Source organism: Meles meles, chromosome 16 (genome assembly GCF_922984935.1).
Source record: "Meles meles chromosome 16, mMelMel3.1 paternal haplotype, whole genome shotgun sequence".
In the NCBI taxonomy this organism is placed as follows: domain Eukaryota; kingdom Metazoa; phylum Chordata; class Mammalia; order Carnivora; family Mustelidae; genus Meles; species Meles meles.
Window position 1 is genome coordinate 63,427,344 of NC_060081.1, and position 27,488 is coordinate 63,454,831.

Consider the following 27,488-nt stretch of genomic DNA (forward strand, 5'->3'; position numbering starts at 1 on the left):
AATTTTCATGAACTTTTTTCCTGACCTATTTATCCAAAGTTGAGATCTGGGGAGACTGTGTTTTGGTAGAGAAGATTGTCTTAGTGATGGATCACATGCTCAGAGACTCTGTCCCCTCTATGGGTAACACACAATAGCCACTGCTATGCATTACCAGGGTAAGGACCTTTTAAATCCTTCTGCTGAGGCCTTGCTGAGTGAAATGTTTGTTACTGAAATCCCTGGTAAGAGAACTCAGTGGCCAAGCACCAAACCACAAACCGCTGTATCCCACTCTTTAAATGTGTTGAAAAGAGAATGCTCTTGGAAATATATTGAAAGGAGAAAGAAAACTGATATTTGGCACCACTCTCGTCATAGAGCTTACCAGAAAGACATTTTAGCTTAGAGATGGGACCTGTACCAACATTCATTCATTCATTCAGCAAACATTTTGAAGGCAATTTTACCAACCGCTAATTCCTTATGTATTCTGGGTTTACTGGAGCTCTTTCTGGGCAAATTGCTGACTAATACCTATAATCATTGTTCTATGACCTCTCATTCACACTTCAACCCCGTTCATCTGGCTTTTGCCATCACAATGAAAAATGAGCTTTGTGATTTGTGGCTTCTTACCATGACAATCTCATTGTGCTTTGATAACCATTACCCTAATTTGGGGCTGAAAGATAGGCACCTTGAATAAAATGACTACATTTCCCATCCTTCACTGTAGTTAGGGAAAACCATGTGATTAATTTCTGGCCAATGAGAGGTAGGCAGTGATTTGATGGTGGTGGTGGTTGTTGTTGTTGTTGTTGTTGTTATTGTTATTGTTGTTGTCCTGGAATGTCTGGGAAGCCTGTATCGTCAGCTGACACTTCTGGGAATGTTTCACTGTGTCCTTTTATACTTAGCCCAACTTTTGGTCTTTAGCAAACACTATTGCTGGAAATCCAGCAACTGTCTTTGACAACAAGTTAACAAGAAGACTAACTATGATAACAATGGAGAAAGATAGGATCCTGTGTCCCTGATGTGTAAGTCTAGAATAGGCAAAACTATTTCAAAGTGAAAAAAAAGGCACATTAGTTGTTACCTGGATCTGGGGTAGAGTAAGTTTGAGTGGAAAGGTGTATGAGGAAACTTTTTAGGTTAATAAAAAACACTGTATCTTAAGTGTGGTGGTGGTTATTAGGATTCATACATTTAACAAAATTCATTTAACTATATACTTACACATGGATGCATTTTATTTTATGTAAATTATACCCCAATATAGCTTGTAATGAGAAACTTCACAGGAAACATTGTACCTGAGTTTTTAATATTAGAACTTTTTGTCTTAATTTGAGGCAAGAAAAGTATGGCCACCACCATCAGTATTTACTGTAATATTGGAGATCCTTTCAGTGGTGGAAAAGAAAAAAGTAATTAAAATTTAAGACTCCTAAGGAAGAAACAAAATAATATTAATTATAGGCTTGATTCGAGTTGTAGTCTTAGGTACACTGACAGTTGTATTTTCTGTAATTTGCAGTATGCTTATGCTATTAATAAAATCCAAGGATGTTACACAAGATTGTAAGGATAGTCAATATCAGGCAATAGATTGTTATCTAGTGCTTTAAGAGATGGTAGTTAAGAAACTATATGGACATTTTAACATCTGGCAAAAATGTTCCTTGATAAAGTATAGCACCTACGTCTGAAAAAATTTTTTTTTAAATCAAACACAACATATTTTAATAAAGTAGAAATACATAAAAACCCTTAACTTGTTCAAAGACATCATTTGAAAGTCAAAAGCACTCATCATATGATTTTAAATCTGTCATCCATTGTTACTAAAAGTAAATACAGCAGTTGTCTTGAGATCCTCAACATTCCAATGGAATATGAAAAACAATTAAAAATACAAATATTTGTAGTGAAGGCATGACTAATTCTTTTAGGAAGTAAGTACATTTTTTTAATATATCCATAGAAATCAATCTTAGAGCCCTTAAAACTAAATATACTGGAAAGCATTTGATACGATGTGATTACACAGAAGTCAACTGTTTTCTGATATCCAAGCATTAACTTGTGAGAAACTTCACAAATAGGAAAAAAGTCCCATTTACAAGAAACAAACAGCACACCTGTATGACATACAAAGAGAGCAAATAAGCTATAAAACACCTGAAATTAATAGAAATCATAAATGTTCAAGATTAAAGAGAAATACTTTGTTTATTATCCCAGTGTTTGCTGTGTATTAGGTGCTCAACAAATATCTAATGAATGAATGAATGAATGTAAAAGAAACATCCAAATATGTGTAGAATTTGATTGGTCTTTCTTTACTAGACCCAATATTAAGTGACATGTATTATCTTCCAAATTATGTATAAATTCAACACAATGAGATTCCACTGAATCTGTGAGCAACTTAATATATGGCAATGAGACATGTAAAGTCTGCTGATGATATATTAAGATTTTGATTCACACTTAGAAAAAATGCCTTTTAGTGGAGACATCAACTGTCAATAATATTGCTTTGGATCTTTATTTTTGATATTCATAATGCAGTTATCATACTGATGATGTAATAATACCAAGGAAAAAATAGATTTTTATTAATCATTTTTTATTAATGTATTAAATAGAATTCAGATGTAAGACAAGAAATCCTAAAAAATAATCTAGATGTTTGGCTGCATTTTCTTTTTCATTATTTATTTTTTTCTTTTTCATTATTTTCATAGGAAAGCCAGTAGTATTTCAACCTTAACTATAACATTGGTCATTGGCAGAGGAAAACCTTATTTTAATAATTAGATTAACTATTTTTTATTTCAATTTTGCTACTAGTACTTTTTGTTAGTGTTTGTTAATAAAAGATTTTCCTTTTAATCAAGTACCTTTTGACATCTCCTAATAAGATCTTTTTCTTCTTTCTTATTTTCAGAAACCAAAGTGTCATTATTTTCTGTTTTCTGTCAGTGTTTAAAGCAGAATTATATCAGCTTTATTAAGTTAATTGAGAAGTCCATCTTGTATGGTTGAAATAATTTATATCATTTAGAAATTATCTGTTCCTTTCAAGTTTAAAATCTGTAATAAAAAACAATAGTGTTTATACTAAAATGAGGTGGAACTGAATTAAGGCAACAGAAACATTAAAGAGAAAATGTTGCCTATTTATAAAAATAACAAATGTAATTCACAGTGATATGATAGTTATGACATTTTATGTCCCAAATGATGTATTATCAAACTATATAAAGCAAAACCTAAAAGCAATAAAATCAGATGATGGACAATAAAATTATACTAACAAACTTAAATACAATATTCCATACTTAAGAAACATCAAGTAGATGGAAATAATTTCACATAGAAGAATATTTCTAACATCACTAATTATGACAGTGATAAATTTAAAATGTATAATAGAAGAGTCCTAAAATCATTATGATAAATCAATAACACAGGATACTATGTGGTCCTTAAAAATCATATCCTAGATAACCCTTAGAAATATGAAAATGTTACTGCAATATTGTTTCTAATTACAGTCTCTGAGAGATTCTAAAGCTACAGAAAACTATGAATAAAATGAACAGCACAAAACCACCCAGAAATGATGAATACAACAATTTCTCACACAGATCTCATTTTTACGTGACTGGAGTACCACACACACACACAAACACACACACACATCATGCACACACCCATCACACATACCACATGCATCACACACATGCACACACACATCACAGACACACATGCATGTACACACATCACACACACACGGTCTCTGCACCAGCTCCATTTTCTTCTTTCCCTCCATTCGGGTAATCACTTTATTAAAATAAATAATTTTAGTGTAGATAGTTTTAACCCATTTATATATCCAAATGTAAATATTACTCTAATGACACATAGTGTTTGAGGTTTTTATTCACATTAATGGTAGCATACTATAGCAGTATCAACTATTAATTTTTTTGTTTTTTATAATCACATTTCTGAAATCTCATCACACGGGAATATAGTACTAACCATAGCTGTAGATTCACACAGAGATTAATACTAATATTTTGTGCCATTGCCTTGCACCACACTAAAATCACAGCATTTTGCTTTTATTCTTTTCTGTTAGAAGTCATCCCTGAACATATTTTTTTGGGCATGTGTTCCAGAATTCTCTAAGATATATACTTAGCAACAAAACTGCTAGTCTCTAAGGGATATCTGTTTTCTGTTTTCTACATACTGCCAAATTGTCTTTCAAAATGGTTGTACCAACTCTCACAACAGAGTATGAAAGGTCCCTTTGCTCACAGCCAGGTTAAATTCGACTGTGTCACACTTTCTGATTTTTTCACCTGACTGGATGGGAGTAAATGTACTTCAGTGTTGCACTAATTTTCTTTTTACTAATTTCTAATAAATTTGTACACTTAACTATATTTGGTCCTAAAGCTCATGACTCAAAATCCCAATCCCCATGAATTGCAGGGACAAGAGTCCCATTTTCTTATTAATTTAAATCTATTTTAGAAGTTCTTGGTATAGCATGGATCATTGTTTTTCTTTTATGTACTAGGCAAATATTTTCTCCCACATGTGGGGCTTTTGTTTTGTTTACCTTGTTTTTAGTTTTATTTTTCAATCCATAAGTTTCTCATTTTGATGTAGTCAGATGTTTTGATGTAGTCAGATCTACTCTTTTGTAGCTTATGTTTTCCCTTGCTAAAAGGTCCTTCCCTACCTTGATATCACAAAGGCCTTCCCATCTAAAACATATACACAATGGAGTATTATGCCTCCATCAGAAAGGATGAATACCCAACTTTGGTAGCAACATGGACAGGACTGGAAGAAATTATGCTGAGTGAAATAAGTCAAGCAGAGAGAGTCAAGTATCATATGGTCTCACTTATTTGTGGAGCATAACAAATAACATGGAGGACATGGGGAGATGGAGAGGAGAGGGAGTTGAGGGAAATTGGAAGGGGAGATGAACCATGAGAGACTATGGACTCTGAAAAACAACCAGAGGGTTTTGAAGGGGCGGGGGGGGTGGGAGGTTGAGGAACCAGGTGGTGGGTAATAGGGAGGGCACGTACTGCATGGAGCACTGGGGGTGATGCCAAAACAATGAACACTGTTATGCTGTAAATAAAAATAAAAATAAAATAAAATACTTAATTTTTTTTTGCTTTTCAAAGGTAAGTTTTAGTTGCTGTGGAATAATATATTTTGTATTAACTATTTGAGTCATTTTATATATATGGAGAACAATTACCACAAACTAATGTACTGCGTATTTCATTATTTTTCCAACTTTGTAATGCTACCTTACTCATTTAAACATTGGGATTACCATTTTATTTAGTATAGTTTTATGATGTCTTAACAGCTGACCAAACCAATTCCCCTCTGCTTTTCTTTTCTTTTACTATTTTTAGTTCAGAATTATCTTGATTTTATGAACATTATTTCATATAAATTTTAGAATTAATATGTCACATTTCTTGTAATTTGAATTGGCATCATACTGAACCTAGTGATTAGTTAGGACACAACTTATATTTATCATGATTCCTTTTCTAAATTATTCCAGGATGACCTTTCAAAGATAATTTTCAAAGATGTATTTCTTCTTACATGTATAATTGATTGATTTATTTTTTTTTTTAAAGATTTTATTTATTTGAGAGAGACAGAGAGAGAGATCACAAGTAGGCAGAGAGGCCGGCAGAGAGAGGAGGAAGCAGGCTCCCTGCGGAGCAGAGAGCCTGATGCGGGGCTCGATCCCAGGACCCTGAGATCATGACCTGAGCCGAAGGCAGCAGCTTAATCCACTGAGCCACCCAGGCGCCCCTATAATTGATTTATTGTAATCAGAATGAGATTTTAAAAATGTATTTCCTTACTGTTATTGTGATATATAGGATTTTTTTGTAAAATAGGTATTCAGTGTCCAGGTACCTCTCTGGACTAGCTTAATACTTTTAAGAAAATATACATATGCCTGGGTTTTCAATGTAGACAATTATGGCCTGCAAATAATGAAAATATTTTTAACTTTGTTTCTTTCTGATCCTTTTTACTTTTTGTTTATCTTATTACATGGGCTAGGAATTATATTAACATGTGGAGCAGAACTGGTGACAGTAGTCATTTATGTCTTTTTTTCTGATTTAATGGAAGTGCTCTAAATGCCTATAATTGCATGTACTAATATCTAAAGTATTTAAGGTTAATATGCTTTATCACGTTAAGAAAATTTCTATTTCATTTTGTTAAACTACACAAACTCATAAGTGGAAAGTGACTTTTTCTTTTGCTTCATTATATCTATTCAAATAAACACATTTCTGGTTTCTCTTAATCTACTAAATATTTGGATATTTGTTAATGTCAACCCATTATTACTTATCTGAGAAATCTGAGATGTCCAAGTCTGGGATAAGGTGTATTTATGATTTTAAGTGATAGTTATTTTGAATTTTGAATTGTTGAGACTTATGTTGGGTGCTTTGTATGACTATTTTTTTTCTGCATCATTTTTTTAATTTATTTTTTATATTTATTTTTTTTAATTTATTTTCATCGTAACAGTATTCATTTTTTTTTGCACCACACCCAGTGCACCATGCAATACGTGCCCTCCCTATTATTCACCACCTGGTTCCCCACCACCCCCCCTTCCCCTTCAAAACCCTCAGGTTGTTTTTCAGAGTCCTTAGTCTTGCATGACTATTAATAAGCCTTTCTGACCTATAATTTTGCCTTCCTGAACTGCCTATGCCTGGGTCTTATCAATGCTTTACTATTCTCTGAGAAAGAGTTTGAGCTTTTCTTGTTTTTCTATTTTCTGAAAGAGTTTGTAAAAGAGAGGGATTATATTTTCCTTCAATTGTAGAAAATCTGGGGGTCTAGGAGCTTCTAAATTTTATGATACAAATTTCAAATTTTATTATTAATTTGATGTCTTTATTGTTCTCTTTCAGTAATGATTTTCTTTTCTCCTGATTCAGTTTTAGGAATTTATTTTTCTGTATTTCCAGTTTTACCCTTTTTCTTATTTATTGCCACAAAACTGTTCTGTTATTATTTTAACCTCTCTTGATCTATTGTTATTTATTACTCTCCATTCCTTTTAATAGTTAATTTATGATTTCCATTTTTCTTGATTTGTGTTATTTTTCATGTCTTTTCTACAAAACTGTGGTTTTATTAATCATACCTTATATAGATATATATTTAACACTTTTGTTTATATCTACTTTTCTATTTATGATTTCCTTCCTTCAGCTTTATTTTCTATTCACTTTAAAAAATCTTTTCTAGTATTTCTTCAGTTGCATGCTTAATTCCTTAATTTTGAACATTCTTATTTCTGAAAGAATTTCACTGAAGTTCTATATTTCCCTTCAGATATCAGTTTAGGGGGCGCCTGGGTGGCTCAGTCAATTAAGTGTCTGCCTTTGGCTCAGGTCATGATTCCAGGGTCCTGAGATCGAGGCAGATGTTGGGCTCTCTGCTCAGGGAGGGACCTGCTTCTCCTTTTCCCTCTGCCCCTCCCCCACCCCAGCCCATGTGCTCTCTCTCGCTCTCTCTCTCAAATAAATAAATAAAATATATTTTTTTTAAATGTCAGTTTAGCTGCATCCCACACTTTTTGGTATGTAATAATTTCACTTTCACTAATTCCTAAATACTTCCCTAATTATGGCATTTCTTTTTTTTTTTTTAATTTGGGATGCCAGTGCAAAGCCAATGCAAAGTAATGATATTTTGATCTTTCAGTTCTCTTCATCAATTGATTCATGCCTATTTGCTTAGTCTACAAGTTCCGCAATGGCAGAAGTTATCTTCTTTTAATCTCCTGCCTCAGGCCCTGGCATCGTTCTGGACAAACACCATAAAAGCAGATAAATAATGTGTCAGTTCCTCAGAACCACAGATACATTGGTTTATTCATAAATATGCCCTCATTCATTGAACAGATATTTCTTGAATGCCTGGGAAGGAGGTAATGGGAAGGTTCTAAGGCACTCAGGTTGGTTTTGCTCTACTCTGAATATTGTCATCTAACACTCAAGGGCTTGAGCTCATTTGTTTAACAGGGGAATTGAGATATAGACCACTATGCAGATGACATTTTTTCTATGATTACTTTTACTTAACCCATTCTTTTTGTTATTTTGGCTACCTGTTGGCAGAATCAGAGTCCATGTTATAAATTAATGATAAATGTTGTGTTGGGAAGATTAAAAGGAGGGGCAGTGAATCCTTTCAGATTTTCCTTTTGTTTAGGTACGCATATTAGACAATTTGATTTCAGTTGGGGTCTACTTTTTGCTCTTCTGCCAGTAGGATGACCTAGAATGCTTTTCCAAACACTGCTATCTAGACACAAACACAGATTACAAGAGTAAAAAATACAAGCCAATTGTGGGCTCAGGCATCAATGTTTTGTTGAAGGCTCCCCTAAATTCCCAAATGATTCCCAGTGTGTTCAGGGCTATAACAATCAGAATATACATATTGTTTAACCTATAGTTTCATGCCTCTTTCTGCTCTTCTTGTCTGCTCTTATTAGGTTTTGTTTACCATCTCTCATGTGATTTCTGAGGGATTAAAACGGGGTAGGATTTGAAAGTTGGGTAACTGACTGGGCAGGCATTTGGTGAACGGTTCTCATTTTGCTTTAAAGTAAGCATGTTTGTTATGCATTGGCTTTACACACGCTGGCTGTCTTTACACATCTAAAGAGCTGGACAGCCTTGGGCTCTCCTCGATTATCAGAACAAAGAAGCAGTGTCCTGGAACCCGAAAGCCCCCCAGAAGACAGCAGGTAAAATTACTACGGTGGATGTCTCAGGAAGGTTCCAGAGACTTCAGACACCAAAACTAGCCCTTCAGGGCCTCCCTTGAGGACCTGGAATCCTGTAACTATGGTCAGTCAGTGAGGATCAATACAAGAAGGATGCTTTTTCATATTTCTGCTGTTTTCAGGACTAGAGAGAACCAAACTTTAGAACTTTAGTTCTAAAGTATTCATGAGTACTCTAACATGGGGCCACATGGGGAGGCAATAGCAGGACGATGTTATCTTTGCTATTTGGCCATCAGACCTTAATAAATGAGCTCCTGTGATACAGAAAATAAAAAGGAATGGTGTCATAGCTTCTTACCATATTAGTTCAGCTATACTTTTATAACTACTTTGATCAGTAGGTTACCGAATGTCCACATTTTACAAAACAAAATAAAACAAAAAAGGGGAAGCAGCCGCTGGCACAGTCTGCAAGTCAGCTGCTCCCCTCCCCGAACCCCATAAGTCACTGCATGGATAGTTTTCCTGCAACAATCAATATACCTGTACTATTCGGGGTTCTCTTCCTTCAAAGATGTTATTCCTGCTGTATATCCTTTCTAATAAACTGCCGTATCTTTAAGTAACCTCATTTTCTCCTGACAACAGGCATTCCCATAACCCAAACCAACTGTCACAGAGAGAGGGTGAATTTTATTGAGAAAACTAATAAATTTTTGAACAATCAAATTAGTGTTAAGAAATGCAGAGCTTCACCTGGAAGGAATCATCTGGAAGGTGTTTCATTTCTCCCAAATGATAAATACCTCTTTGCACTCATTCTTTGGAAAAACATATAAACGGTATCTTTTGAGAATCAAATGAGGCCAATTAAAAATATTAGAATCATACCTACGTAATTTGTTGTAGCTGTGATTAAGATCCTCAGCTGAATATTCTGCCCTTTTGCTAAAATAAAAACAGCATTTTCCTATACAGATGTGGCAACCTGAGGAAATTCTCCCATGTAGTTAATGTAAACACATTCTGTGTCATTGTTGAGTCTGGAAGACTGGATTCCCCAAATTATCCCTCTTGTAGAAATTTATTTGTTAAGTAAACTGCAGTCCACACCACTTCCTCATCCTTGCCCAAAGAAACATATTGCTTGAACAATCAGAGAATTACAAACTTGAAAGGCAAATTAAAGTTCATCTAACTGAACCAACCACCAACAGAAGCCACCCTTTCTTCTAAAAAGCATTCTTGTTTCCAAAGGACTGTTTTGCAAGTAGCAGTTTGGAGACATATATAAATCTGGTCTCATTTTAACTATGTTTGTTGGCATTATTTCTGCACCCAGAGTTCTTATTTTCTTTTTTTTTTTCATCTGTATTTCAAGCAGGCTTTGATCTTTTATCAATGAACGTATTCCTAAGGGCAAGCAGGAAACATGCTCAAAGAAAAATATTACCAAAGATACATATCATTATTGCACAAATGGATAATTTTCCCATCTGTAACCATTATAATCCAGGGTTCTCAGACTTTATAAACTGAAGAACTTTAATTTTATCCACTGCCAAATCAAGCCTATTTGGCTGGAAAAAAAATTTGAGGCTAGATTTTTAACCTTCTGCAACCCTCTCAGCTGCAATGAGTGGTGGTAATAGAAATTGGGTAACTAGGGGAGGGTTGGGGGGACAGAGCCTGACAAATTTAGAGACATTAGTGAGGAATGGGAAGTTGACTAATATCTAGCTGGGGACTTCCAGCTCTGTTCTAAAATGAAGCTTCAACCCACCATTCCTTCTTTAGTTCACTCTGCACTGAGGATCACTCAACCCTTCTTCCTGTGGGGTAGGTTTTCAAAGAAAATGTCTGAGGTCATATCCAAAAGCTAACATATCTAAAATGTCCAATAAAAGTTTGAAAACTTCTCTGTTAGTTCATTTTGAGAACTTACATCTTAAATTTTGGATTTTAATAACAGGAGATAAACACATCAAATCTGACAAAATATCCATTCCCAGAAGAAATTGCAAAAGATTTATGATCCTTATCTTCACTAGTTATTGAAATTCATGTTTGTTTTGTCCTTTGGGTATGGAGTTATTTGAAATAAGAATAATTTATTAATTTAAAGGATGCCAATTATCAGTTTTTAGAACATACCTACTCTATAATTTATTAACTTTGATTATTGATATGTCTCCCCCAAACCTGCCTTAATAATGATTATTTAAGCCAAAACTTTAGCATTGCTAAAGGAAGGAGTAAAATGTATATTTTTTAGTAATTATGATTTCTTTAAAAAGACTATGCTTTTTAAAAAATATTTATTTTTTTAAACTCAAAAGATGAAAAACTATATACAAGATGTTCATCTCAATATTGTAAAAAGTTTGTATGTTTTTGTGTGTGGGTATGTGTACATCTTAAGTAACTATGGAAACAAACAAAATAGGTCCTAAAATTGGGGAAATCTTCATTTTCCCAGCAGGGAAGGGAGGAGGAACTCACCATAAATAAGGAAGCCACAAATGGAACAGTAAAGATGTTTTGAAGAAGACCAAAACTGAGTCAGAAGGCTCAGAAAGCTAAGTAACTAAAACATAAATCATACATATAAATCACATAATTAGAAAAGCACACGCAGTCATGACTTTAATTTTCTAGGCTTTTAAGGAAACCAATTTTCCTCTTTGTTTTGTCCTCTAGGAAGCTCAGAACCAAATTGACAGCCCACCTATTGCAATTGCCAATACTTTATGATAAACAGACCCAAGTCCCTAACCCATACCTTCTATCTGTCCTAACTCATTGAGTTAATTATTGTGTTTTATTATCTCCTTTATAACTGATACAAGTTTTTTAAGAAAAAGTGAAGATTATAAGCTAGCAAATAATGTCATAGGCCTTTATGGGCACCTCGCTAAATATAACGCATAGGACTTTCAATGATCAGTAGAAAAATCCACTTGCCTTCTCTGTACATACGTATATGCTGATACTATTACCTTGCTGTCCCTTTCTAGTTTGAAGAAGGGTGACCCGATCCACGTACTACTTTGATCTCAGGAAGGTATTTCTTTTTTTTTTTTTTTAAAGATTTTATTTATTTATTTTGACAGAGAGAGATCACAAGTAGGCAGAGAGGCAAGCAGAGAGAGTGAGAGGAAAGCAGGCTCCCTTCAGAGCAGAGAGCCCGACACGGGACTCGATCCCAGGACCCCGAGATCATGACCCGAGCCGAAGGCAGCGGCCTAAACCACTGAGCCACCCAGGCGCCCCTCAGGAAGGTATTTCATCTCCAAGGACTTCAACAGCCCGTGGTTTCTCTCTGAGGCTACAATAAGCTGAGACAGGCAGAGCCCCAGGATAGTTTCCCCAGAATAGGCACTGAGTGAAGGATGTGTATTTGGAAGTAGCTTCTTTGGAAGACGATCCCAGGAAGCACAGTGAGAGAGTGGGAAGGAAGAGAAGTAAGCCAATACATGGTCATAAATGAGTTGACTCCTCCTACGAGTACTAGGGCTCAACCTCATAAGATGATGGTTACAATATACCTGAGAGAGATCCTACCAAAAGGCCAAGGTAGCTGGGCTACTTTCCCACCAACTCCCACCTCTCATTGATAGAGGGCTCTTACAAAGGGTACTCCCCAGCACTGGCAGACTGCCCTGGGTGTGGGTTGAGCCCACTCATGCAGGCTGTCTGTGGACTTGCAGGCATTTGCAGGGGAAGCCTTTGGCAAGAGGAATGAGTACCCAGGGGACATGGGTAAGTCACCACCAAGGACTGCTAGAGAGAGCAAGACAAAGGACTACAGACAAAGGTATCTTCAAGGGAGTCCCTCTCATAAGCCTCATAATTTGGTAACTGGCATTACTCGGTTTGTTCTGGAGAATAGGCAGGGGGTGAAGAGTGGTTCAAAGTTGGGATAATCGTATCCTGTTTTAACTCTTTTAGACATCAATGTAAGAACACGTTTCAGAGTCAAATGTAAATGCATCTTGGACCTGCCTTTGTGATATTTTACTGCTACCTATTTTAATGGTGTGACTTTTGGAAAGCCAGCTACTATCAACAGTCTTGGCAACTATGGGTTCAATGGAGAGCATCAGGAATGAGCCCTGTGCTTAGCCCTCCTACAGTTGCTTTGTTCAGGACCTGCTATGGGACACGGTCTGCCAAATTCCACCTGATTCCCATGCATTGTAGTGTTTGCAGTGATTGCCCAGACTTGTCCCGAGATAAACTCATGGCTAACTTTTCCTAAGGCCTTCTGTCCTGATCCTTTTACATCTCCAACAGTCAGCTTCTGTCAAACTTGTGGGAAATAAAGGATTTTACAGAGGCTGAGAAAAGATCAGAGGCACAAACCTAGTTAAAAATTCCAAAATCGATATTTAAAAAAAGGGATGAAGCCCCCCAGGAAGCCCCTGGGTTGTCTAAGAAGTCCTCAGTTCAAAGCTCGTAATTCAGGGATGAATCTGAGGATCTGAGTGTCAATAGGATCTTGGTTTGATAGGAAAAGAACGATCTTTTTAGGGTGCCATGGGACTGTTTGACTTTATGACCGCTGTACAAGGTGAAAGAAAACCAGAGCACTGGGGCTGTTGGAAGAGTGGGCAGAGGAAAATCAGCACCCTGCCTCCCTCCAACGCCCACTTTTTAACTTTTCTGGAGGATGAAAAGCAAATGAGAGAATAAAGGCATTAGCAGTTTATCCAAAGATTCCATTTTAATATGTAGCCGAACTGGTGGAGTCAAAATGACCAACTGAATCAAGTCGTTTTATATCTGCCTCTCTTGACTGCCTATTTTGAGGATATTTGCAGGTGGTCCTCGGGGTTCTGCAGAAAGAGTAGCCTTTGGTTGCAGTTTTAATGAAATCTTCTGGAACCTAGATTGCACATCTCTCCTAAGCAAATGCCCTAGTAGTTTCACCATGGAGTCTGCCTGTGTTTATCTTGGGCCAGGCAAAGCAATCAGACTTATAGGACACTAGTGGTGAATATGCCTCTGTTGAGACAGCTCTGAATCCCAGAACCTCGGTCTATCCACCATCCTAGTCCGGCTTGTAGAATGGATCTCAGACTCCATTTTCCAACCAAACTCTCCTGTTCTGTAGATCCAAAACCCCACCCTGAACATTCACTCTTTCGTCTTTGCTTTCTAGCTATTTTTCTGGGACTCCAAACCCCAAATCTGTGTCTGAATGGGAAACTTGCCCAGATATCAAACTCAATATCTGTCTGACTTGGAGTTTTTCTGATATCGGAGCATTCCTAGAGACAATTCTCAACACACTGGGGTGCCCTGGCTCAGAATGCTCCCCATGCATTGAGTCTGTGCAAAGTAGGCCCTCACTCTCTAATTTGTCCACACGTGACTGGCCAGCTGCCCATAGGGGAGTAATCCCTACAAACCACTAGCCCAGAATTCTTGGCTGCCTGTGTCCTTCAAATTTCAGTAGACTTGATTCATCAGCCCAGTTTGTTTATGCCAGAACTCCTCATGATGGGGAGATGGGAGTCACTGGAAGAGCCCAGGCTATGGGTGGCAAAAACTTGGCACTCATGAGATCACTCCTTGTCTCCACGTGGGACTCCAAGCAGACTTTTCTAATCAATTGGTGTGCACTTTCACATTGAGGCCAGATAAAGCTACAGGATTTTCTTATTTTATTATTTTATATAACTAGTGCCAATAGATCACAATTAAATGAAACCCACACTCCATCCCTAGTGTAAGCCTTGCTGCTAAGGCAAGCACCTAAAAGTGGGTGGGGACACAGTGAGATGACTTTGGGGCTGAGTTTAGGGAAGGACAAAGTCCCTGAGGACAGGAGAAAAAGTTAGTTGGACCACACTGAGGGCTCATCAGGAAGGGGATCTTTATTGTGGTGATGGCCCAGTGGCACTCAAATTCTTGGTTTTGGCTACATTCAATTGTTTAGCAATTCTGGTTCAGCAGACCAGGGTCAAAGAAGGCAGTGTGATCTGATCCAGATCTGGGAATCTCAGAATATCAATATGAGGGCCACAAGGGCATATGTGGGTAGGAATTGCATCCTTTCCTCCTGAGTATGGGATAACCAGACTGGCGGTGGTACTTCTCTTCTTGGTCATGATGGTGAGCAGAGCTTATTAAGAATTCTGTTATTTTCAGAGAAGCCCTTTTACCAAGCTTCAGAAGCGTCATCCTTTTATTGTGTAGAGGAGAAACATTCTGGTATATAATTAAAATTCAGACAAGATTGTTTTAATGCCACTCTAATGAAGACCAAGGGGATCTTACTGTGATCTGCAAATCCACCATATTTGCAATTTTTTTTTCATACGAAGTCTACCTGATTACCCCAAGATCTTCTCCTCCTAATGCTTTGGAGGGGTCAGTAATCCCAACACCAGAAGACTGTATTCTTCAGATCCTGAGGCAATATTGATCCTTTGGCACATTTAGCAGCAATCACAGTCCCAACATCTGCCTGGACTTTATGAATAAAGTTAATATCTTTCATGGATAAGAGAGACACACTCCACTCTTCATATTCATAATTTTACTTGTGGGATTGGGAAACACTCATCTGAAATCTGTCCCTTTCTCTACCCTATATTATCACTCCTCCACCCCCAATAAGAAGAAGACCCTCTAACTGCATGTTCAGAGTCCACATTACTCTTCGGGCCATGTTTTCCAAAAGCTGGTGATACAGTGCCTTGAGGAGTCAAAGGCAGGGGAAATCTTCATCTTTATACCTTCTATGTGGTGAACAGACCACAGAGGCTCTATGTTACCATGCCCAGTTCTCTGCTTTGCCTGTGATTGGGTAAGACTGGCACAGACATGGATGCTTAGCCATTTAGGATTTAGCAAGGGGAAGCAGGAGGCCCCATTTATGCCTGCCAGCCTGAGGAAAGTTTGTAAATTCATCTTTGTACAAAGAAATTCTGCACTGTAAGAGGGGGAAGTTTCAAGAATTTGCTTAGCTTTAAATAAACTGTAATCTGGTTCCCATTTTGCTTTTGATCCTTTGCCCCACTGCTGAGTTTCTTGCTATAACCCTCCTTGTTGACATACATGCTGGTTACCAGAATGGGGAGTGGTGGCTGAGCTGACTGAAGCACGTCGGACACTCTTGGGTTCATCCAGCTCTAATTACAAAAAAAAGAAAGAAAAAAGAAAGGAGAGAGAGGTTCTGTCAATCTTAACATTGGCCAACAACAACAACAACAACAACAAAATCCTAGCCATCATACGCCATAGTAAATTCAGTATAGTAAGTTCAATCTTCAGGGCTAAGCCCAATAAAATTATGGGTTAGTTGGAGAGCTATATTGAAAAAGAGTCTGATACCAACCCAGAGATCAATGTGAAAGAATATGATTAATGAAATGCATGCTATGAATACAGGAAAGGGAGGTATTATCATCAGAGCTACATATTTGTCATTTCAAGCCTAGAATACAAACTTCTATGGGGTGCAGCAAATATATGGCCAGAAGGTAGATGTATCCAGAAATAATATTTATTTCCCTTATTGCTCACAATAGGAGGTGATCACATGTCATTTTTTTGCCTAAGACATATGAGTTTACAATTATCGTCCTCAGGTGACCATAACTTCTTTTACTCTCAAGTGTCCCAGTTTGGACAGTACATGATATGGTCACCCTATGAGATTAGGTCTACTGTGTCATAAGTATAAGCCCTAACATCTTAAGACTGGTAGGTAAGACTCTTCTTAACCTAGTCTAAACTTGCTTATTATTCTCCTTTGTCTCAATAAAAGTTATCTAAACTTGTCAAAAGTTGACCCCAAAATTCAAATATATGGATGCTAAACTTGGTATACACACATACAGAATAAAACCAGATTTTCTTCTAGATACTTTCACAGTATAGTTCAATATTTTATTGCACTGTAAGGTTCAAGAATGCAAGGCATTATGATTTTGGCACACGATCCAGCCTGAGAACACAAATAGCTGCTTTTACAGATGTGTGACTCAGGACATAACACTAAGCTGCTAGCTTGTATATGGAAGTGTCAAAATATCTGCAAAAACTTATGAAAACAACACCCAACTCAAAGTCTGCACATGCATACACACAAACACACATTGTTTTAGCCGAACTATTAGGTTAAACATTTATATCTGAAGCAATAAAACTGATGCATATAGAATCTATTTCTGAAACAAGTTCAGCAATGTCTCCTCCAAACTCCATTTTGAGGTCCCAGAATAAATGCCTTTTTCATGTTGCAGCTGAAGTCCTGGCCAATTCTGCAAATGGTCTTGGAAAATTGCCTTCAGAATTGACTGTCCCAGGGGAAGGTTTACTGGTAGAGGAAGCAGAGGCACAAGAGGAGTTTTCTAGACCCAGAAAGAGACAGAGGCAGAGGTGAAAGGGTAACTTGGTGCAGGTGGCTTCAATTTCTCTTTGACCAGTAGTCCTGTTCACTATTAACAGCAACGGTTTCCACTTGTGTGAACAATTTTGCATTAATCTGTTTTAACTGGCAAAGTCCACCCAGTCCAGGGTCTACACCCCAGGCATTACACTGTGGGGAAGTTATTCCCATTTAGGAACAAAGATGTTCTATTTTGGAATCTGAACTCTATTGAATCTGATGCAACAAATATCTGAGGGCCTATTATGTAACACCTCCCACTCTATTGCATTTTATGCTGCCTGCAAGAAGACTTAAATTCACCAAGTCAAAATGTGTACAATAAGACAAAGTAGGTACCATGATCGGATTTAGTAACTAAGAAATGACTCAGATGTGGGATTTTATGCAACTGGCATAATCAGGAAAGAATTGAAGAAAACTCCACTTTATATTGACCCAAACAGATGGGTAGTTTTTAGTGGGAAGAGAGTGAGACTAGATTCTTGGAGAAATTCATCAGGATAAGAAAAGACACAGAAACAGAGGCTGAGAGGCTTGTATTGAGAGAGCAAAAATACTTCTTTAGATGAAGATGATTTGGGGATATACATAAGGTCCCAGAAAATTATAACATTTTGATAAATTTAAGTCCAATCTATTTTTAAGTAAGTTGTCCAAAAGTCATGTCAGATTTTTCTGATCACACTATAATATAAATGATTCTCTTTGGTACAATGAGAATTTAAACAATGTGACATTAAAATAGAAAGTAACTCTTTGAGGAAAGAGAAGGCAAACACTGGAAAATGATAAGAGAGGGCGATGCTAATTCAAGGTTATGGGCTACAGCTAAAACTATCCTACTAGGCGAAATCACATCTACGTGTGGTTTTACTGAATAAAAAAAAAGAATGAAAATGCATGGCATAGGTATTTAAGTAAAAACAAAACAAAACAAAAACATACTGGGGTGGTTTGATCTGTGGTCATAGATTCAAGCCCCAGGTTGAGCATAGAACTTACTTAAAATAAAGTAAATAAATAAATAAATAAATACACCTAAAACTGAACACTAGTGAATTAAAATGAAAACAAAGCAAACAAACCAAATGCATATTCCCTACCTGAGAGAGAGAAAAAGAGAAGAAAACAGTGCAAATATATGAGATAAAATTTAAAGGTTTATAATCTCAGATATTAGATTAAATAAATCATAAGAATCTCATGTATCCCTAGATGTAAACAAATTCTAATGTCAAAGAAAAGAGTATTTTTCATGAAAAATATTTATTACCAGAAATATGCTTAAGAAAAATTTAAAAGCCGGGGAGGGGATTAAAAAAAAAAAAAAGAAAATTATCCAATATCCCAAGGATACCAATATCCCTGGGAAAATCATGGCAGGAGTAGGGATGGAGTGGGAAGGTTAAAAATTCACCTAGGATCACTGTGTTTTCCATTGAATAATTAGAAATTTCAGGGAAATAAAATACTCATGATATAGAAGTAGTCATATTCCATGAAATATGCAAAAGATCCCAACTAAATTTAATCATTTGGAGGAAACCAAATAATGATAAAAGATATAGGAGAATCAAATGCACATATAGAGAGCATTATACCCAATAGTTCAAGAATATACTTTCCTGGGGCGTCTGGGTGACTCAGTGGGTTAAGCCTCTGCTTTCGGCTCCAGCCATGATCTCAGGATCCTAGGATTGAGCCCCGCATCAGGTTCTCTGCTCAGCAGGGAGCCTGCTTCCTCCTCTCCCTCTGTTTGCCTCTCTGCCTACTTTCAATCTCTCTCTGTCAAATAAATAAATAAAATATTTAAAAAGAATATACTTTCCCTTGACAAACACTTGAACCATTTATAAAATCTGACTGTGGGCTAGGTCACAGATGAAGGTTCTGTCTTACCTACACTGTTTTCCTATTGGTCTGCCCAGGGGGTCATATCCTCACCTCAAATTACCTATTAGCCTGGACTGAAATACCTATGACTGAATTCTTATAATTCAAAATAAGAAGGTGGAAGAGTGGGAAGAGATTTGGAATATTATAAAAATTTCATTTCCATCTAATTTACAGTTTCCTCTTGAACAAAACCAATCACAAGGTATTTTCATGTTATTGAACAACATTAATTATTAAATAATTTTAACGTTGATTCAAAAGGATGGGAGTTGCACTGAAAAGAAATAAAATTTTTAAAAAATTGAAAAAAAAAAAAAGGACGGGAGGACTATTATTTGGGGGGAAGTACCTTCTGCCCAGTGTACACTCTGGTTTGGACATCAGTGCAGGCAGTGTTTGGGTAAGCTCGTGGCTATCGACTTGTATATTCATTCCTGAGGCTAGATGGAAGTATATCAGGAGAATAATTCTACTTGAGAAAAACAAGCTCTTAAACACTGGACATTTCATTTACTATGTGACCTTAGGCAAATCACCTGTTTCACATCTGTGTCAGCAAGTTTCTTTTGGTATGTTACAGAAAACCCAACCCAAAATGGATTAAACTGGAAAGGGAATGTGATTCCTGATCACACCAAATATTTTACAATTAGTGACTCGCACATGGCCATAGCAATGAACTCAAGCAATATGGCAGCATTCTGGTCTCTCTCCCCTCCCTTTTTCGTCTCAGCTTTCCTTTTTGTTAGCATATTATTGATGATAAGATGGTTGTCATCACCTCCCCACTGACATTTAGTCTCTCAAATACCCCAAGGGAAAATGAAGTTCTTGTTTATTATCAGTTCCAACAGAAGTTCCAGAATTCCTCTCATTAATACCCAATAAAGAGACTTCTGACTAATTCTACAAACAACACGAAGGAACAAGATGGGGGGGTTCAGGTACTGTTGCTTCAAATACATTGTTGGAGAACATCCCTGAGATCCAGCACAACTTGATATCTAGACCATTATAGTCACAGACTGGAGCTCCTGGACTCTCTACCTAGGGCCTCAGCTTTCTCATCTGTAAATTAAAGGGTTAAATAAGGTAACGTTAAGGCCCAGCCTCCATGAGTCTATGACTCTGATTTCCTCAGAAATCTTTGTTTCCAGTGGTTTTGTGTTTTTGGTCCATGCACACTCCTGAAGCCAAGACCCTATAAAATACGCTGAACCCCAGAGAATGGAGCCTGTCCCCAATCACCTTGGAGGTCCACAGGAAAAGCCAAAACTTTATTCTATTTATTTTCTTAAATTTTCAGTTGGATAAACTCTTAACCTTTAGCAGTAGGGTATTGATTTTCCTAGCCTGCCTGTTGAACTCCAGTAACACAAGACTCCTGGTCTCTGGGGAATAGCCTTGCACAGCAAGCCTATAATGTGGCTCAGGGCAGCACAAACCCAAGTGGGGCCTTCCATTTTCAGACCAGGAAATTTCTAATGGTCTCCTACATTCCTCTGCTCAATACCAACCCCTCTTTCACCCACAAAAGATCAAGGAAATGACACAAAGAAATTGCTTGGGTCTGACTGCCAACATTCCAAAGGCCTCAGAGGAAACGTAACCACTCTAGATGCCTAACTTTACTTGCACAGTTCATGGGCAAACGTGGGCTGTAAATGTCCTGGTATTAAAACTCATCTGCTACCCTTGTCCAGAACACCTAGCACTTAGACAGCTTTACAAAATCTCCATAGGTTTAGCTTTCCTGGCTTTATAATTTCAAGTCAGATCCTTGGGCTATACGAAGGTATGGGCAGGGTGGCAGGACGTTACATGTAGTGTTCGTATACATACTAGGTCGTGATGGATGGTCACTCATAATTTTATGCCCATTTTTCCTGGTGCAGATGTTAACGGAACCATCTTTTATTCTTGAAAGCACCATGGTTAGGGCAGTAAATTATATGGTCATACTAGACATAAAAGCGTTGCTCAATGTGGCACAGCTAATTAAATTCATACTGAAAATTCAGATCACCCAATTTCAGTACAGTGTTCCTTTTCCAAGCACTACCCTTGTCCCTCAAACTACATCTTACAGGCTTGAAGGCCCAACCTTCTATCTACAAATGCCCAAGATACAACCTTACGTCTTCCTGTCTCTAGCAGGGAAGGTGAAGGTTATATCATTAGCACCTGAAAATCATTATTTCTACTGAAACGGAAAAATCCAAATTTTAGTACATGCTGACGATTTCCCTACTGTAATGGAACCTGATTTTTATCTTTCACCCGGAAATGTGATTGCTGGTTGGCAAAGGAAGGAAACCTGATGCTTTCGTTGAGGGCAAGGGAGAAAAAAGCAGACCTTGGTTTTAGCTTGTAACTTTGGAAGAATGTAATCAGAATCTTGCATGTATACAGGTGTACACACACATACATATACCTAACACACACACCTGTTTTATCTCAGCAGCTGTGTTCATAGGAGCCGCCAAAGGTGAATAATCCATTAATCTCCCTTAAGAAAATTAGCCAGTAAATTCAAGTTAATTAGCTGGGTTTGGGTTGAATCAAGAGAGTAGTTTGTTGGATCATAGAGGCAAAGTTAGAAAGAGGTGTCGTAATGAAGCCAGGGTGGATAGATTGGAGACTCTAAGTTCTACCAAGTGGCTACATAGAGCTCTTTTGAGAGATGCCCCAATCTCCAGGAGCAGACTAAATGACCAATTTTTACTGTCCTTTGTATTCTGGGACCAATTCCAACATTGCAGGGGGAGGGGTCCCCCACCCACAAGCATGTCTCTAGACACCAGCTGGGTGTCCTGCAATTCTACTCAGTTCTGACTCTATTTACCTGGAGACAGCATCAGACTCCACATGTTAAGAGTTACCTCCCACAGGACTGCTCCCCTCTCCATTCACTGCAGATGCTGTTTGCAACCCCAGGTTAATCACCTGTTGCTTCTGACCAACTGGCTGTAAGTCAGAGATTCCCAAGTCTGATAAATTTGCTAGAGTGGCTCACAGAACTCAGAAAACTCACTTTACTTACCAGTTCACCAGTTAATTATAAAAGGATAGAACTCAGGAACCGCCAGATGCAAGAGATGCAAAGGGCTAGGTATGGGGAAGGAGTGCAGAGCTTCCACGCCCTCTCCAGGAGCACTACTTTCCCCGTGTCTCCATGTGTTTACCAGCCTAGAAGTTCTCCAAACCCTGGCCTCTTGGGTTTTATGGATGCCTCATTACATAGTCATGATTGATTAAATCGTGGCCTTTGCGAACCAATTCACCTGGGTCTCCCCTCACTGCAGGTTGGGAGAGGAGGGACAGGAGCAGCTGAAAGTTCCAACCCTCTAATCACCTGGCTGGTTCCCAGCCCCAACGTTTAGCTAACTAAGGGCTTTTCAAAAGACACCTCACTGGGGCGCCTGGGTGGCTCAGTGGGTTAAAGCCTCTGCCTTCAGCTCAGGTCATGATCCCAGAGTCCTGGGATCGAGCCCCACATCAGGCTCTCTGCTCTGCAGGGAGCCTGCTTCCTCCTCTCTCTCTGCCTGCCTCTCTGCCTAGTTGTGATTTCTCTCTGTCAAATAAATAAAAAGTATTTAAAAAAAAAGACACCTCATTAACATAACAAAGGCACCTTTATCACTCTTATCATAGGAAATTCTGTGGGTTTTAGGAGTTCTGTACCAGACATTGGTTGAAGACCAAATACATATATTTCTTATTATAAATCACAGTACCACAACCTCAAAGACTTTTGGTTTGCAGAGTGCTATCATATTCCTTGTCTTTGTTGAATGTTCTGCCCTGGTGGCTTTGAGGAAGGGCACAGAGTGGAAGGACTTCCCAACCAACCCCAGCTAGGAAAGAAGGAAGAAAATCAAGCTCTGTCCTAAGGAAAGGAGGTTTGGGTACCTAATATCTGTCAGCCATTCATTCCTAGTAAACAGATAGGAAAATTGAGTCAAAGAAGAGAAATGACAGCCCAAGATCCCCAGAGTAGTTAGGATCAGATCCAGAAGGTTACAGCCTCGTCCTACTACAGCCCACTCTCAGAGAGCATCCTTCCTAGACTCTGTGCAACATCCAACCTGCTAGCTCCCAGGCAGGTCCTGGTACGTGTAAGGACATAGAATAAAAGGGTACTGAATTCACTCAAGAGTCAGCTCATCAAGAGTCAGCTCATAGATTAACCACGTGGCTTTGGGTAAGTCATTTTAGCTCTCTCAGTCTCAGTTTCTTCTTTTGTCAAACAGAAATTACCCCTCCCTCATAGAGCCATTGTCAAGTCTGGATGAATCAGGATGACAACAAACACTCCTAGTACTTACCATGTGCCAAGAACTGTTCTGTGTACTTTACATAAAATAACTCATGGACCTTCACAATATATCCACTACCAGTTTTTTTTTTCTTTTTCTTTTTCTCTCTCTTTTTCTTAAAGCCAGTGACTGCTTTTGAAAGCTTTGAAAAGAAGATGAAATTCAGCCTTTCCTTTAGATACTGCAGGCCCCCAGCTCTGGGCTATAGAAAGTGTAGAATGTGTAGATGACATGGTGGTTATCAATCCTTTCCCCCCTATACCCTCAGGGCCTAGAGACATCCAGCCCTCTCCTCTAGCCCATCAACCACCCCACCCCCACAAGGGGCTGAGGGACACCCAGCCCTGTCCTCTAATCTAGCTTGCCAGCACCCCTCCCTACCACCAACAATTTATAAAGGAGAAAATAAAGACATGGGGAATTTAAGTCAAGCATCTATTTAATGACCCAAAGGGGATTCAAGCCTGGACAGTCTGATTTTGGAGTCTATATTCTTCTTTTGCCTTTTCTACCTAGCACTGACATTTAGAAGAAATCTAATAAATGCTCCTTCATTCGCTGATTTTTTTTTCATTCAGCTTATTGAAACCCAGACAAGAAAATATGCAATCTTGGACACTTAGTATCTATCCCTTTTTTTGAATTCAAGGTGAAGCAACTCTGTCCAGGGGTCATGCCCCCTTCCCATCACCTGTGTTAGCAGGTATGGTTGTCAGTCTTCCTTGTGGAAACCTGGCATAGAGTTTAGTAAAGCTTCAGTGAACCAAAGAAAATGAAAAAAATCATCAAAATCTCATAGAGTCCTTTTGATGTGGTTCCAGGCACTAAAAGACAGGAATATGTGATAAGGCCTATCACAGAACTGCAAACAGTAGGGGGTAAAACTATATTTGCTTAGATAAAATAAAACATACATGACTAATTCCAAGGGGATTTTGGTTCTGGGATTATCTCCTCTCTGTCTCTATTCATTAAAAAAAAAAAAAAAAGCCTCCTTTTTTTCTAGATACTCTCAGATTAGGGGATGGGGAAATACCTCTTGGAGGGGGGCGGGGAGACAGTGTATCTGCTGCCACTGGCCCCATCTCCAAATATCACTGTGTAAGTTTTTCAATTGGCCCAGCACTTATGAGTAATCAACCCCAAGCAAAGAGGAAATAGCATGAGCTCTTTTTTACGGGGGGTGAGATGGGGGCGGGGGAGATGGGGAGGGAGATCATTTTCCTCTGGTTTCCACTATGCCATATGATATGGTTCCTAGTCCCTCCTAATAGACACATCAACCTACAAGCACAGCCAACATCCTGGCCAAACAAAATCCACTTGTAACCTCATACCAGCTATCCTGACTCTAAGCAGAGCCCATCATAAGTATTCCCACTGCACAGAGGTAGATGTACTATGTGGGTTACCTTGTAAGATCCTCACCATGATCCTGTAATTCAGATTGGGTCATTATCTCCATTTTACAAGGGAAAACACTTGTAATCACAGTATGACAGTAAATTGTTACAGGTGACACAGTGTAAATTGTGTGGCTGAGATGTGAGTTTAGGTCAAACGCAAACTACACATCTATCACTAAATGAGGTATCTGCCATTTCTCCCACTGCCATTTCTATGCACCATGTTTAAATGTGAATGTCTTCTCTGTAAGACAAGCCAGGAGTCATTACTTTATCACATTTTCATTCTTCGTGACATATTGGATGCAAAAGAACTTCAATATTACAGGACCTTGTTGTGAAGTGGGAAGGGAGATGGGAATGGGGAAAAGAGCAGCAAAGAAACAGGGATCACCCCTGAATTTCTAACTTGGTCTAAGCTCGCCCTACTAAAGCTGGTACCCACTGTCAAGGAATCAGACAGATGGAAGAGTATGCAGTCAATCACTAAGGTGAAGATTCCAGATTCCAAGATTTTGGGTCTGTGGTTACTAGTGAAGATAACTACTAGCCATTTTTGCGTATCTTCTTGTTGTTCTGCATCCAATAAATGCAAAATACACATTTATATGAAGTGCAAATGGAACATCCACCAAAATGGAGCAGATGCTGGGCTATAAAGTATCAATAAATTCCAAAGAACGGAAATCACATCAAGGATGTTCTCTGACTACAAGAATTACACTAGAAATCAATTAAGCAGAGATGATAACCAATAAAAATCTCAAAATGCTTGGACAGGAGCCATTTTTAAAAATTGAGGTATAACTTACACACCATATAACTTATCCTTTTTAGTGTATAGTCTGCAAGTTTTGACAAATGCACACATGCAAGCATGGAACAGCACCATAATCAAGATGTGGGACAGTTTTGTCACTCCCAAAACACCCCCACTCATATCCTTTTGTAGACAACCTCTCCCTACAAGCCTAGCCCCTCTTAACCACTGACCTAATTTCTATCCTGACAATTGTGCACTTCAAACCTGGCTTAAGTCTGGCATGATGCATTTGAGGTCCATCTATAATGCTGAGTGTATCCACAGTATGTTTCTTTTTGTTGACCAATAGTATTCAATTGTATGGATGTTTGTTTATCTATTCACTAACCAAAGGATGTTTTCAGTATTTACTTCTAGTATTTGATAGTCATGAATAAAGTCAATATGAACATTCTTATAGAGAATTACTGGATCTTATGGTAGTGTATGTTTAACTTAATAAGAAGCTGCCAAATTCCCCAATGCTGCCTCTATTTTGCATTCCCACAAACCTTGTATGAGAATTCCCTTTGCTCTACATCCTCACCTACACATGTCTGTTATTAGCTTTTCCTAAAGCCTTTCTAATAAGTATGTAGCTGTATCTGGTTGTGGTTTTAATTTACATTTTAATTATTAATGGCCTTTTTATGCCTTTTATTTTCACTGTTAACATCTTCTTTGGTGGAATGGTTATTAAAATATTTTGCCCATTTTTAAATTGAGTGGTTTTCCTTATTCCTGAGTGTTCAGAGTCCTTTACATAGTATGAATATCCTCTATTAAACATGTATGTTTCCAATTTTTTCTCCCAGACAGCAGCTTATCTCATTTTGTTAACCCAAATGAGCAAAAAACTTTCATTTTGATGAAGTCCTTTTTATAAATTAAAAAACAAATTATTTTGTGATTTTTCTGTCCCACCAAGAAATCACACTGCCTACCACAAGGGTGTAAAGAGTTTCTTTTAGTTTTCTTCATAATATTACAAAATTATACTCCAAATTTCTCCTTTCCATTCTTTAAACAATTGGTGTCACACATTTTACTTTTTTACAAATAGTATGAAGACACAATGCTACCCCTTCTTGCTTTAGACAGCCAATTATCCTTTTTCATGTAATCCAAATTTCTGATTTCTATTTCTTCTCTCTGAAGAACTTCTTAACATTTCTTTTAGTGCAATTTTGCTGAAAATGGATTCTCTCAATTCTTGTTTGAAAAAGTATCTATCCTTTATTATTGAATTTTGGGGGAAGGGAAATGAACTGGATGTGCTAGTCTAGGTTAAGAGTGGTTGTGTTTGTTTTTGTTTTGTTTTTTCTTAATCTTTGAACTTCAAAATTTTAAATGTTATGGTATAAGGATGTATGTGAGTGTGCATGTGTGTGCATGAGTAGGCATACTACTTAAGTATGGGTTTCCTAACTTATTCTACTTGGTATTCTCTGAGCACCTTGAGTTTCTGGATTAGTGTCTTCTTCTTCGTGATTCCAATTTCATCCATTGCATAAATTTTAGACAATACAATATTATCCCACACATATTGGATAATCTATTCTTTTTTGTTTGTTTGTTTTTGGCTTGTTTCTCTTTGTTTTTTCATTTGAATAAACTGTTTAACAGCCATTGATGATATTCATTTTTACTTGCATCCAATTTCATTTATATAACTTCTACTGACCTATCTTCCAGTTCACTACCTCTTTCTTTGACGGTGTCAAGTACACTAATAAACTTTATTATCTCTGCTCCCATGTTTTTTATTTCTAGCATGAAAGTGTCCTACACTCTGCTGAAATTCCTCATCTGTTCATGTACGTCATTC